The 15,337-nt window shown below is 38.5% G+C and overlaps 1 long non-coding RNA gene across 1 annotated transcript; it reads right to left on the bottom strand.

The window, feature by feature from the left end:
* Positions 1-2,511: 2,511 nt before the first annotated feature.
* Positions 2,512-8,932, bottom strand: LOC139196552 (uncharacterized). Its single transcript, XR_011581596.1, has 2 exons — positions 4,483-8,932; positions 2,512-3,678 (listed from the first exon to the last, which is right to left on the bottom strand). It is a non-coding gene; the product is annotated as an uncharacterized lncRNA (long non-coding RNA).
* Positions 8,933-15,337: the final 6,405 nt, after the last annotated feature.

Genomic DNA, 15,337 nt, shown 5'->3' with positions numbered 1-15,337 from the left:
AACGGTTATGTTTAACTCTCTCGTCTCCTTGAGCAAGGTTTATCTTTTAAAGAACGCAATTTGATTAGGTTGTGCTTCTCTTGTATTTCTATTTCAAATTTTATTGCAAGGTTCGTGATCATGATTTTCACTGTAATGAACAGGTTGAGCATTTTGGTCTCAGTGATTCTTGTGACTTTCGAGAATAAACAAATTAGATTGAGTTGTCCAAATTACTTGCTTTTTCTGAGACTTGTAGCTTTGAAATTCCATATATTGTAGACACCATTTTCGTGTTAGAACTCGTTTGTGAATTCCACCGGAGAAATGTCAATCTGCCGGGGATTTTGAATATGTTGTGCTTGAAATGTATTTCATTTCTTGTGTGCCTGAGTAGCTTTCTGTTAATTATATTCGAAGATGTACACTATTGAGAAACGATGGATTATCGACCATCACCCTGTCGCATTAACATTTCGATTTGCATGCATTCGTACACACTAGTTGCACCAATGGTTATGCTACTACTAGAACAACTATCACCTCTAGCATAAGCCATTGAAGGCGGCTCGAGCAAGTATTCATTATCCTCTGGACTGAAATCAGCAGTTCGTGGATGCTTCGCCGCAGTTTGTATCCCCTCTAGCTCCATTATTACCTTTTTCATGCTAGGCTTTTCCCCCATTTTCACCCTTAAGCATCTACTTGCAAGATTAGCCACTCTTTTCAGTGTCTCAAGATTTCTGTCGGTGACTATGTCGTCATCGAGAATTTGAGTCAAGTGATCCTGTTCCACGGAACAAACGAAGAAGTTTGCCAGGTTTCTCTCTTCTTCAGGCCTGGTAAATGATAGTGCCAGTTTTCTTGTTAGTAGCTCCACAAGAACAACTCCGAAACTGTAGACGTCACTCTATTCTGTTAGCTGGTTCGAATGGAAGTATTTAGGGTCCAAGTACCCTAGCATCCCTTGCACTAGAGTTGTGATTTGAGCTTGATCTAGATAAATCAATCACGAAGCTCCGAAGTCCAACATTTTTGCTGTTTAACTTTCGTCTAATAATATATTTATTGTTTTCACATCTCGGTGTATGATTGGCATGGAAGTTGAGGAGTGCAAATACGTTAGTGCTCCGGTAGTTTCAGCTGCGATCTTCAACCGTCAACTCCCACGAAAGTGACGGTTCTTTTCTCTTTACGTTATGAATATGATAATGAAGAGTTCCTCTGGCGATGAACTCGTAAACTAGTAAAGGCACTGGTGTCTCCAAATAGCAACCTAGTGTTGGGGCTTAAAAAGACTTCACTACTTTGGAGATATTTATCTCACAAAGAAGAATGTAACGCAGCGGAATTGATAGGCAAGAGAAAGAAAGAACACTCAAAGTTTTTACACAAAATTTTTATTCACTCACAAACTAGTACAAGAGGAAACACTCAAACACTTTTAGAAGCTTTGTTGCTTCTTCTCACTTCTCACTACTTGCTCTCTTGGTTATTTCAAATGGTGTGGATGCCTTCTCCTTTTATAGGTATGGATGGAACCTTGGAGAAGCATGGAAGCATCATGCTAGAGATATCTAGATAATTCCACTACCTTCTGATGCGTAAAATAAGTTAACACACAAAATTAAACCCTCTTTTTATCAAATGTAGTAAAGTATGTAAGTAGGGATCGTTCTAGGCCGGGGATTAGGAGGGATTGCTAAACACTTGAAAACTGACTTAAAAACATAAAAACAAAATTTAAAACACTAAACTAGACTCAAAGAATGCAAAACTATACTTTAAAATACTTAAACAAACATAAAACTCAAAACAGCAACCTAATGACTCAAAACTGCCTAAAAACCACTTTCTGGGCAGTTTTGAGAACCTAACAAGAACTTGGACGAAGTTGGATGAAAACTTGAATCAAAACACTTAGAAACACAAATCAAAACACTTTCTAACTAATCTAAGACTTCAAAATAAAGGGGGATTTGTTTTGGACGAAAATTGAAAACAAAACAGAAACTTTAAAACAAAACAGATTGTAAAACGTTTTTGGATGAAAAGGATGGATAAAAGGCTAGTTAGGAGGTTCTTCTCCACACATGACACACTTGCAAACAAAATGATTTTCAGTTGTTCTTTCAATAAATTATGAAACTCAACACCCCAAGTTAATTAGATACGCTTAAATTAACCTTCAAGTTCTCCTTAAGTTAATGGATTGGATGGAAAAGCGCATACAACAATTCAAAGCATTCCTCAAAGGTTCCTTACGTGATGAGCACAATAAAGATACAATCAAGAATCATGAAGCACAATGAGAACTATAAGTGTTGACGAGGCATTCGTTACTATGATGAGCATGAAACTAGTGCCAAGAATTCATTCAACGCGATCGTTTTCAAGCGACCTTCACTACTTGTGATTATAAGATTGTAACTATTAGGTGAAACTCCCTCATAATCTAGCATTATATTCATGCATGAAAACTAAGCGTGCACTCTCAATCAACATACACAAATAAGTTATCAATCAAGTAGATGAACGAATTGAATCCGCAACTTATGAAATAACAACTGAATGTAATCAAATCATATTGCAAGCATGTACATGGTTTCGAATCACCCCCCAACTAAGGGGGTTTAGTTCCTCATTCTTGCAATACAAAGATACATAAAATTAGACATTAAAATCAAAGGAAAGAAAACACCTAAAATGCTCCAACTTGGAAAGCAAGTGCATCAATGGATCTCCATTCCTCCTTGTTGCGGCATGAAGCTTGTGGACAGATTTTTGGGTGGATTTATGGTGTAGAATGGATGGGGAATGATATGGAGGGGTTTAGGGTGAGTGTGGAAGAGTGTTTGATGGTTGGAAGGTGGTGGAGAACTAGGCAAAGAAGGTGGAAGAAGGTGGAGTGGCTGTTATGTTTTCTAGGCACTAGAATGGTGTTTTTGGGGTGTTTTGCTTCCTAGGGTGTGTATGGACGAATTTCTGTGATAAAATGATGAATATGGGGGATTATCTTTTGCCAAGGGGTGTAAACATGTATTTATAGGCCCCAAAAACCTTAGAAAATCAGGTTAGGTTAAGGATGAAATGCATGGCAATTTGTGTGTGTGGTGTGCAATGGTCCAAGGGTGAAAATGAAGTGATGATGCAAAGTGTGAAGGGTAAAATGGAGTGGTCTTGTAGCTAGGGGGCATGAATTATTGTGTACATTGCATAGAGATGGAAAGGGAGGTGAAAATGTGTCAATAAATGGGTCAAAGGTGCAGCAACATGTGGTACACAAGGCATGGGATTCCAAATGTGAATGATGGAGCATCAATTGGTGCATGTAATGGATGTAAATGTTGTCTAAAATCTAATGAGTGAAGGGAACAAGAGGTATCAAGCAATTGAGTGTAATAATTAAATGAATTGAAGCATGAAATTAGAAATTATGTAGGGGACAAGAGTGATCAAGCATGGCATGGAATCCAAAGGGAATTCTATGTGGTTTGCATGGCAAGGAATGCAAGTTGGGGTGACAGATTTTTGGGCTGTTTTCTTCATCTTTTGGACCATAATTCTTCATATTCTTGGCCTCTTTAGTTCTCAAATTCGTCCATCCACTTGGCCCATGCATTTGCTATCCATTCCAAGCCCGAAACATGCTCCAAAGGCCTCCAAAATGCATCTTCTTGCATACTTTGTACTTAGAGTCTGAAAACACATGAAAATGACTTTAAACATTAAAATAACTAAGGAAACACGACATAAATGCACAAGAACAAGCCAACTAAGTCGCATAAATATGCTCCTATCACCTTCATAAGCTAGAATTATCTACATTAATCTTGTATGTTGGTGGAATCCTCAACATTCTTCTAGACTCTTCCACCAACTTGAACTTTACTAGAATTCTCTAGCATGTGCATGGATCTTCCTTTGTGTATGGGCCGGATCAATTGTCTTGGGCCAAGACAAGATTACATTTCAACATCCCCCCTTAATCTTGTCTTGTGACGCCGATTGATTTCCTCAATCTAACAAAGTCTTCTTGTTTGAGTGGCTTGGTGAATATGTCGGCAACTTGGTCTTGAGACTTCACGTATTCCACTTGCACATCCTTTCTTGCAATACACTCTCTTATGTAATGATAACGGGTATCTATGTGTTTGCTCCTGTCATGGAATACTGGATTCTTTGCTAGAGCTATTGCAGACTAGTTGTCGACATAGATCTTTGTTGGCTCTTCTTGTGGCATGCTTAATTCTTTCAACAAGTTTCTCAGCCAAATTGCATGACAGACACATAAGGTAGTAGCTACGTATTCAGCTTCGCAGGTAAAAAGAGTGACAATCAGTTGCTTCTTCGACATCCATGTGAATGAAGTGTCTTCCATGAAGAACACAAATCCAGTAATGCTTTTTCTATCATTGAAATCTCCTACCCAATCACTATCGCTATACCCAACAAGTTTGTAGTTATCAGAACTTGAATAGAACAAGCCAAAGTTAATAGTACCTTTAAGGTATCGAAGAATTCTTTTGGCTGTCTTCAAATGTGTAGTTGTGGGATTCTTTTGGCTGTCATTTTTGTACCCTTTCGGACATTCACAAGAATAATTTCCCACTGAATTTATGCAGGTTCCAATACTGCAGGAGTTGGAAGCTTTGCACATCAATATCTGAAAAGAAAAAGAATGAATTAAAATCCAATATAAGGTAAAATCTCAAATTTGAGCCATTATGTCAACAACTCACTGCTAAAAAATGCCAAAGGCCACAGTTCATGTACTATATATCAATATATACAAAACCACAGCATTTGTGGCTAATTGGTATAATTATTCTCACATTATATCAATATATACAAAATGAAGGAAATGTTCTTTAGCTTATTACTGCATAGTGCATGCTTTACTAATGTAGTCATCACCCAATTTTCTTGTCTCTAGCTAACAGCAATTCGCACCCCAACCAAAGTGGCAATTATTTGCTTACTACTGCTGTTTTTTTCTGCTAGTACTTCGCAACAGATGATAAGATATAAAGGGATCCAATGTATGCTGAATCCCTCAACGCAACTCCAATGAGCCTAACAATACAATCATATATACCAAGAAAGTCGAGCAAATTGAAAATTTATTTGTTTTTTTTTTTTTTTGAACAAACGATATTATCTACACTAAAGGGGTGAGGAGCTAAGCCTCACAATAGGCTACCAATAATGTGATTTAACCATAATCAAATAAGTAGGCAGTTGAATATCAGAGTGCGCAATGAACGAGATTAACAAAATAATATGAATATTATTAAACTAACGAGAATGCCGGAACGGCTACAAAACCCTAAGAAACTACATTGTGACTAGCTTGATTTCTAATGAATAACAAAGCATCCTATTTATAATAACCTAACCCTAATCTCTAACAAAACCTAATTCTAACGGGCTAAGCCCAGAAAACCAAACATTCAAATAAACCAAAATACTAATATTTTTCAACACCCCCTGTCAAACTCATGACGGTATACGACACGTGTTTGTAAACAAGCAGATGCGGACTGGCTCCGTTAGGCGGACAGACAGGCAGGCTCTATCCAAGCAGGCAGGCTCCGCAGCGCGGACAGACAGGCAGGCCTTGCAGCGCGGACAAACAGACAGACAGGCTTCGTAGCGCGGACAGACAGACATGCAGGTTGGCGAACTGGCTAACTGATTCTTGATTCTTGCTGGCAAACTAAATCTAATTCAAACTGGCTAGTGTTGAGAGTATGGAAATAACCCGTCATTAAACGAACGAGATTTTCATATCCTAATTGTAGCAACGAACGAACGAACAAACACAAATACTATCACTTGTGTGGCCCAAACACAAACTTAACCATGTTTTTTTTTTTTTTACCTTGCCCGTGAGGACCTAAAATAAACAGCAACAATTTTTTCTTTTTTCTTTTCTTCACTTCCTTTTGCTTCTATTTTCCTTTCTTTCTTTTTCCTTTTTTTTTCTTACTTCCCTTTCCAAAGATCTGGTCTTCTTCATACCTGCAAAACAAGCACAGCAAATGCAGGTTTAGCAGCATGACAGAGTTGGGTCGAAGGCGGCGGGAGGTTCATCAGATCCGATCCGACGCGGCGCTCAGGCAGCAACTTCAAGTGCGGGTCATCGGGTGTTTCAGACTGGGTGCAGGGTGGCGAGGTGGTGCGGGTCTAGACGCAGAAGTAGTTCAAGGAACGAAGTGGTGATACGGTTGGTATTGGAGACGAACGGCAGTATGCTGGGTTTCTAGTTGCAGTGGCAAGGTGCAGATTGGGTTCACGGGTCTGGGTGAGAGTGAGAACGAGTATACGGGTCAGCAGACGAGTTTACAGGTTCAGCATGCAGGTGGTTCCAGGCGGCAGCGAGATGGTGATGGTTCGGTATGATGATCAAGCGGCTACAGGGTAGAGGGTTGGTCAGGCAGTAAGTAGCGATGTTATTCTGGTGGGTGTGATGGCGGGTTTCTGGCTCGATGACGGAGTGGAGTTGATGCCAACGGCAGCTTCGGTGCAGGTTTGGGTTCTGGTAGATAACGAATGGCGCAATGAGTTTGGGGTTCTGGGTTCAGCGCGGTGTGTGTCCCAAGTCCTAAACAAACAGATTCAATTTTTTTCTTTGTTTTCAAACAACAAAACCCGAACTAAAAAAAAATTGATAGTTTGATACTGAACAAACAGATCGATATCAACCCCCCCCAAAATAGATTAATTCCCGAAGGATTTAACCTGCTTTGATACCAAGTTGAATATCAGAGTGCGCAACGAACGAGATTAACAAAATAATATGAATATTATTAAACTAACGAGAATGCCGGAACGGCTACAAAACCCTAAGAAACTACATTGTGACTAGCTTGATTTCTAATGAATAACAAAGCATCCTATTTATAATAACCTAACCCTAATCTCTAACAAAACCTAATTCTAACGGGCTAAGCCCAGAAAACCAAACATTCAAATAAACCAAAATACTAATATTTTCCAACACCCCCTGTCCAACTCATGACGGTATACGACATGGGTTTGCAAACAAGCAGATGCGGACTGGCTCCGTTAAGCGGACAGACAGGCAGGCTCCGCAACGTGGACAGACAGGCAAGCAGGCAGGCTCCGCAGCGCGGACAGATAGATAGGCAGGCTTCACAGCACGGACAGACAGACAGATAGGCTTCGCAGCGTGATGTGAGAATTACTTGACACACAAATTAAACCCTATTTGTGACAATTGTAGTAATGATGTAAGTAGGGATCGTTCTAACCGGGGATTAACTAGGGGTGCTAAACACTTGACTCAAATAAATAAAACTAACTTTTAAAACACTAAGACAAACCAAAAGACTCAAAACAAGTTCAAAAGACTCCAAATACTTAAAAAGCATAAAATAAGATAGATTTTGAACGACTAAGACTTTAACAAAATATGGGGAGGGGGAATTGAGTTGTTTTTGACGAGATTAAATTAAATGGACAGATTATAATTAAGGGCAAAATGTAAATATGAATGCGATGAAAAATATGGATGATGGAATAGCTTAAGGGGTTCTTCTCCACACATGTCACACTTGCAATACAAGATCGATTCTCAGTTGGTCTTTCGATAAATTATGAAACTCAACACCCTAGGTTAATTAGGTCCGCTTAAATTAACCGTCAAGTTCTCCTTAAGTTAATGAATTGGATGGGTTTGCGCAACGCAATTCACAACATTCTCCAAAAGTCCTTTACGTGAAAAGCACAATAAAGATACAATCAAAGATCATTAAGCATCATGAAAACTATAAGTGTTGACGAGGCATTCGTTACTATGAAAAGCATGAAACTAGTGCCAAGAATTCATTTAACGCGATTGTTTATAAGCAACCTCCACTACTTGTGAATATAAGTTCATAACGATTAGGTGAAACTCACTTATATTCTAGCGTCATATTTATGCATGAAAATTAAGCGTGCACTCTCAATAAACATACATAAATAAGTTATCAATCAAATGGTTAAACAAATTGAATCCACAACTTATGAAATTCCAACCAAAGGTAATCAATTCATATTGCAAGCATAAACATAGTTTCGAATCACCCCCTAGCTAAAGGGTTTAGTTCCTCATACTTGCAATTAAACAAAAACAATTGATATTAAACATAGAGAAACAAAGTAGAAAACACCTAGAATGCTCCAACAACTCCAATGGAATGGCTAGCACAACTCCAAGCACTCATCCTTCTTTGCAAGCCTTGGAACTAATGGAAATGTGTATGAATTTCTGTGTGTCTTCCTTGAAGGCTGAATGGTGCTTATATAGAGGTTGGAAATGAAAAGAATTGCAAGGCAATGGACATGACAACTCACGGCAAAGAAGAAAGGATGATGCCAGCTTTGTTTTTGCATGTGTGTGTGCTGTTTTTGTGCTCTTTCCACCTAGAAACAATCATTCCAAAGCCACCCAAAGTTATAAGTGGAAGACCAACCAGAAATCCACCTCATAGTGGTCCAATTTCTGCCATTCCTTGCTGTCCATTCACTACCAAAGTTGTAGAAATCTGCCAACTCCATTCCATTGCCGTGTGTGTGTGTTTGTGTTGTCATCATCACTTCCCACTCTTCCATGCTTTAATTTCTGATTCCTTGCTGCCCATGTGGTGTGTGTTTTGCTGTTTTCTTTCCTTCTTGCTGCCCATGTGGTGTTTATACTTGCACATGCATGTTCTTCATCCATTTAGCTAGCAATAAACACATTTTCTGCCATCACATGGCAGCTATGATGTTTGAAGTTGTAGGCCAACACTTTGCACACACACATGCAGATTTCTAGCCCTTTGAATCATCAAATTCGTCCATCCTCATGTCTCCATGTTTGCACCATCCAATCTTGGCCCAAAAATGCTCCAAAGTGCTCCAAAATGCACCTACTTGCATCCTTGGCCCAAAGAACCTACAAACACACAAAAATGGCTTAAACTACTAACATAACTAAGAACTAAGAACATAAATGCACGAAAACAAACATACTAAGTCGCATAAATATGCTCCTATCACAGCGCGGACAGATAGACAGGCAGGTTGGCGAACTGGCTAACTGATTCCTGATTCTTGCTGGCAAACTAAATCTGATTCAAACTGGCTAGTGTTGAAAGTAAGGAAATAACCCATCACTGAACGAACGAGATTTTCATATCCCAATTGTAGCAATGAACGAACAAACAAACACAAATACTATCACTTGTGTGGCCCAAACACAAACTTAACCATGTTTTTTTTTTACCTTGCCCGTGAGGGCCTAAAATAAACAGCAACAATTTTTTCTTTTTTCTTTTCTTCACTTCCTTTTGCTTCAATTTTCCTTTCTTTCTTTTTCCTTTTTTTTTTCTTACTTCCCTTTCCAAAGATTTGGTTTTCTTCATACCTGCAAAACAAGCACAGCAGATGCAGGTTTAGCAGCATGACAGAGTTGGGTCCAAGGCGGCGGGAGGTTCATCAGATCCGATCCGACGCGGCGCGCAGGCAATAACTTAAAGTGTGGGTCATCAAGTGTTTTAGACTGGGTGCAGGGTGGCGAGGTGGTGCGGGTCTAGACGCAGCAGCAGTTTAGGGAACGAAGTGGTGATGAGACTGGTGTTGGAGACGAACAACAGATGTGCTGGGTTTCTAGTTGCAGCGGCAGGGTGCAGATTGGGTTCATGGGTTTGGGTGAGAGTGAGAACGAGCATGCGGGTCAGCGGACGAGTTTACAGGTTTAGCAGGCAGGTGGTTCCAGGCGGCAGCGAGATGGTGATGGTCCGGTACGATGATTAAGCGGCTACAGGGTAGAGGGTTGGTTAGGCAGTAAGTAGCGATGTTATTTTGGTGGGCGTGATGGCGGGTTTGCGGCTCAATGCCAGAGTGGAGTGGATGCCAATGGCAGCTTCGGTGCAGGTTTGGGTTTTGGTAGATAACGAACGGCGCAATGAGTTTGGGGTTCTGGGTTTAGCGTGGTGTGCATCCCAAGTCCCAAACAAACAGATTCAATTTTTTTCTTTGTTTTCAAACAACAAAACCCGAACTAAAACAAAATTGATAGTTTGATACTGAACAAACAGATCGATATCAACCCCCCCAAAATAGATTAATTCCCGAAGGATTTAACCTACTCTGATACGAAGTTGAATATCAGAGTGCGCAACGAACGAGATTAACAAAATAATAGGAATATTATTAAACTAACAAGAATGCCGGAACGGCTACAAAACCCTAAGAAACTACATTGTGACTAGCTTGATTTCTAATGAATAACAAAGCATCCTATTTATAATAACCTAACCCTAATTTCTAACAAAACCTAATTCTAATGGGCTATGCCTAGAAAACCAAACATTCAAATAAACCAAAATACTAATATTTTCCGACAAAACATACATACATACATACATTTACAAACACACATGTATACTATGTTGGGTAAATCGCCAAAATGGTCCCTGAGATTTGCATAACTCATTATTTTGGTCCTTGAGATTCCAAATCGATAAAAGTGGTCCATGAGATTGTCCACCATCCATCATTTTGGTCCTTCCATTAAAAACTCCGTTAAGTGTCCCGGAGCTCTTGGCCGGAAGTTTGGGCAATTTTCAAAGCTTCGGAACTCAATCGTTTCTTAACCAAATTCGACCCATAATATATCAAAATGAAGATAGAAAAGTGTAGAATAATATTATACCTATTTCGAAGCCCAATGGTTTCCAGAGATTGCCAGAAAATAGCCTTAAAGTTGACTGGTCAGAGTGAAAACTTGAAAACTCGTCGGAAACTGGGTAAACTTTAAACGTTCATAACTTCTTCAATACTCAACGAAATCAAGTGATTTAAAAACTAAAATCATATTTCTCGACGAGACAAAGAGAGTGGGACTTTTTTTTACAGCTAAATAGCTGTGGTTTGGCCAAAAAAAGGCTCAAAAGTGGCTGAGTTCGCCACTTTTGAGCCTTTTTCCGGCCAAAACACGGCGCTTTAGCCATAAAAAAAAGGTACCATTCTCTTTTTCTCATCGAGAAGTATGATTTTTGTTTTTGAATCACTTAATTGCATTGAGTATTGAAGACGTTATGAACGTTTAAAGTTTACCCAGTTTTTGGCGAGTTTTCAAGTTTTCATTCAGACTAGTCAACTTTGAGGCTATTTTCTGGCAATCACCGGCAACCATTGGGCTTCGAAAGAGGTATAATCTTATTCTACACTATCCTATCTTCATTTTGATATATTATGGGTCGAATTTGGTTTAGAAACGATTGAGTTACGAAGCTTTGAAAATTGCCAAAACTTCCGGCCAAGAACTCTGGGACACTTAACGAAGTTTTTAATAGAATGACCAAAATGATGGAGGGTGGACAATCTCAGGGACCACTTTTATTGATTTGGAATCTCAGGGACCAAAGTGATGAGTTATGCAAATCTCAAGGACCATTTTGAAGATTTACCCTACTATGTTTTGATAAACACAAAATTGTTCATCATAATAATCAAATGGTCAAATGGTGTCTAGATTTATTCGCCTTGCATGCAAAAGTGCACACGATAATAATCAAATGGTGTCTAGATTTATTTACCTTCGCAACCACCTAGGAGGTATGGGTTCCTTACGAAACCTGGCAGGCACCATCATGTGTAACCTGAAGACCGATCATGGCAGGAGTATTTGCCTTGCATGCAAAAGTGCTCTCGTTATTAGCTGCTATATCACATTACTCATCCCCAATTTCCCAATCAAGAATCGCCGAAAGTCGGGTTGTGTCGTTTAGTTCTTGAAAACTTGTACTGTTGAAGTTGAACTCACCTTCTTGCACAAGCAAGGCGTAGCTGCATGGGTTGAAGTCCCACACATCCGTATGATTGTTAAAGGTTCTCAAATTTAGAGTCTGATTTTTCAGCCCACTAGGGATTTTAGTTTGGCTACATCCAACGCCAGAGGAAGTGTCTAGCTGATCGATAGCGTTGTCAAGATTGTCACATATGGACATGCACCCGGTTGTGTACTTTTGTTCACACGGTGACCGATAAAAAAAGCACATGTGTCGCATCCAACTACGACGAACCTGTTTTTAATTTCGGTGATAAGACAAAAGCTGAGTATCAAGCACACTGTGTATCGAAAAATTGTCACAGAAGCTGAGTATCGAGCTCATCCATAGAAGTTGAGTATTGAGCTCTTGCTATCACAGCTGCTTAAATAGCCTGGATAAGATAGTTATTTTGTGATTTACACATTCCCCTTTATCAAGCACCAATGAATCACTGTGATAACATCTCAGCCATAACTCTATCAACCAATCCTGTGTTTCATGCCAAGTCCAAACCCATCGAGATCGACTATCACTTAATTTGTGAAAGAGTTACACAAGGAGATCTTCAATAGCAACATGTTTTAAGAAATGTCATGGATCCTCATTCAGAAATTGTGGCATGTTTGGGTATATTTGTTGCACTGTTTAGAAGTAGTGAGTTCAATCAACAGTTACCCATAAAATTTGAAAATCTCAAGCGCGGGAACCAATTAAATTTTGACATTCAGCTTAGAAGTGTAATTGTTCTAAAACAAGAACATTGAACTAAACCTTAGAAGTTTGTGTGTTTTTTTTTTATCTTAAAGTTCTACTAGTGTCATAAAGTTGTTTGGATAAGAAGCTAAACTGGTTAAGCTTAAGCTGCCTGTAGCAGATATATTGTTGGCCGATATCCAGTTGATCATTTTAACATTGTTAAAACCTTAAATGCCAAAAAACTAACGAGGACACTGATTTGCGGGTTTTCCAAGATCGTAGCAGATGACCACATATTTACATTTTGATAGTTTTAGATGGAGAGGTTTGTCTCCACTGATGTAGCAAAGTTACATGTTAAAAAGGCAATGCTAAGATTTTCTATTTTGAAATGTTTGCAACCAATTTATGTGCTCATGTATAGACTAGTTAGCCCATTATTGTAATAGACAAGTTCTGACGGTAGCTATGTTAGCATATATTTGAAGCTTTCACATATCTACCTGTTACAAAAGATCAATCTGTACCTTGAATTTCTGATACGAGTATGTGTTCATGATCATTCTTTTATGAATTAGAGTGATGTGTTTACCGCATTTGTTTACAAAATCGCTAATCGCTTGGTCAACAAAGAATTAGTTTTCAAAGAACCATTGTCATTTGATGAATGAAGAAAAAAGATTGTGCGTTATAATCACATCACATTTACAAAATAGTTAGATGAAGAACTATATAGTAAATATTTAAATAATGGTAATGTCGTGAAGATCATTATCTCTTGTGTTTCGGAAGACTTATTCTAATATAAGACAAGCTACGCGCCTGTTCTCCCCCTCACAATCATTGTATATGAGTTCGATGATGAAGCATGCATCGTCACCCCATGCAACGATACGCTTGGTCGAGATCCATGGGCAGATATCATTACTTGGTTACCAACAATAACCTAGTTCTTGTCTAGAGTTATATCTCTTCTGGCGACCTAGTTACCTGAATACGAGATCGAGTTGACATATAAACTTGGTTAATAACAATCAACTAGTTCTTAGTCTAGAGTCATTGCTATTCCAAATATATCGCCAGTTCAGAAACAACGAAACTTAATAGCTTTTCGCTACACGTGTTGTATTGAATTCAATACTTGCCAGATTCATGTAACAGTCATTGATGCGGATAATTAAAAAGAAAGTTGAACTTGATTATATTTAGAAACAATTATCAATTAATTAGTTATGAATAAGGGGATTTTTGCGGTTACATCATACTAATCTCACAATGAGTTTAGATAAAGAACAATATATATAGTATATATATAAAATAATGGGCATCATCTTCAGCTGAAAAGGGTAGACTTTTGGTAATGGCTTGAAGTTTCATCAATCACTTGTGGTTGCGAAGATTTATTTTAATTTACAACCACTTCGGCACCTCTCCTCCGGCTCACAACCTCTGCGATAACGATGAGATGGCGGCGGCAGGCAACGTTAGTCCTTACAATGAATGGGCTGGTCGTGCCTCATGACTGGATAACCAATGGATTTTGCACTCGCTGTTTCGATGCAAACCGAGCACACCAAGACAGCAATGATGCAAAGTGTAAACATCTTGGACATGGCCATATTTTCAGAACAAATTTTAAATGGTTCAACTTGGTCTCTATAGAGGCTAGTCAAATAATGAGGATTGTGGGAGATCGGATGGGATTTAGAAGAGGTGATGATGTCAGGGATTTGAGAAATTCCCTATTTATTGTGATGGCATTTGGCAATTTTAGGCAATATTTGTTGCAATTTTGTTTATTCATTGTTGGTATAATGTCATTGTGACATCTTGTTTTATCACTCAAAATTTCTATATATGGTTTTCAACAACATGATAGCTCTGGATTGAAGGGTTAAGCTAGAAATGTGTTTGGACTTTGAACCGAGGTCTTGGTTTTGTAAAAAATATTGAGTTGTCGAAATGCTTTCTTTTTAATTTTTTTCAAGAAATTTAAAACAAAAATGAACAAACGGGCAACCAAAGTGAAATTTAGGGATAGTAAGAAGATATTAAAGAAACAACGTTCCCATGTCACTACATTAATTACCAACTGTCCAGATCTTTGCAGCTGCAAACTTAAAGTCATAGTACACCAGAGTATATCTTATGATGTTTATCTTCTACCACAGAATTTCATTACTTCGTAGCTTGATCATACAAAATATTTAAGGCAGTATTAGTGAAGCATAATTGAAGGTTAGGAAAATCTATTTTGTTCAATGCTTTCTCCGTTTCCACATTCCTTCCATTTCTGAAAAGAGACATACACACATCATCAGGAGGATGAAACAAGAAACACGAAAATTGGTAACATGTTTAAGAAATGCCATGGATCCTCTTTAAGACAATGTGGTATGTATGGGTATATTTGTTGTACTGTATAGAAGTAGTGAGCTCAATCAACAGTTACCTCTAAAATTTGAAAATCTCAAGCGCGGGAACGAGTTAAATTTTGACCTTCGGCTCAGAAATGTAATTGTTCTAAAAAAGGAACATTGAACTAAACCTTACAAGTTTGTGTGTTTTTTTTTTCCGTAAAGTTCTACGAGTGTCATAAAGTTGTTTGGATAAGCAGCTAAACCGATTAAGCTTAAGTTGCCTGTAGCAAATATATTGTTGGCCGATATCCAGCTGATCATTTCAGCATTGTTAAAACCTTAAATGGCGACAAACTAACGAGGACACTGATTTGTGTGTTTTCCAAGATCTTAGCAGATGACCACATATTTACAATCTAATAGTTTCAGATAAAGAGGTTTGTCTCCACTGATGTAGCAAAGTTACATGTTAAA

This window comes from Malus domestica, chromosome 05 (genome assembly GCF_042453785.1).
Source record: "Malus domestica chromosome 05, GDT2T_hap1".
Classification (NCBI taxonomy): domain Eukaryota; kingdom Viridiplantae; phylum Streptophyta; class Magnoliopsida; order Rosales; family Rosaceae; genus Malus; species Malus domestica.
The sequence above is the reverse complement of the archived record's forward strand: the minus strand, read 5'-3'. Positions and strand labels throughout refer to the sequence as shown.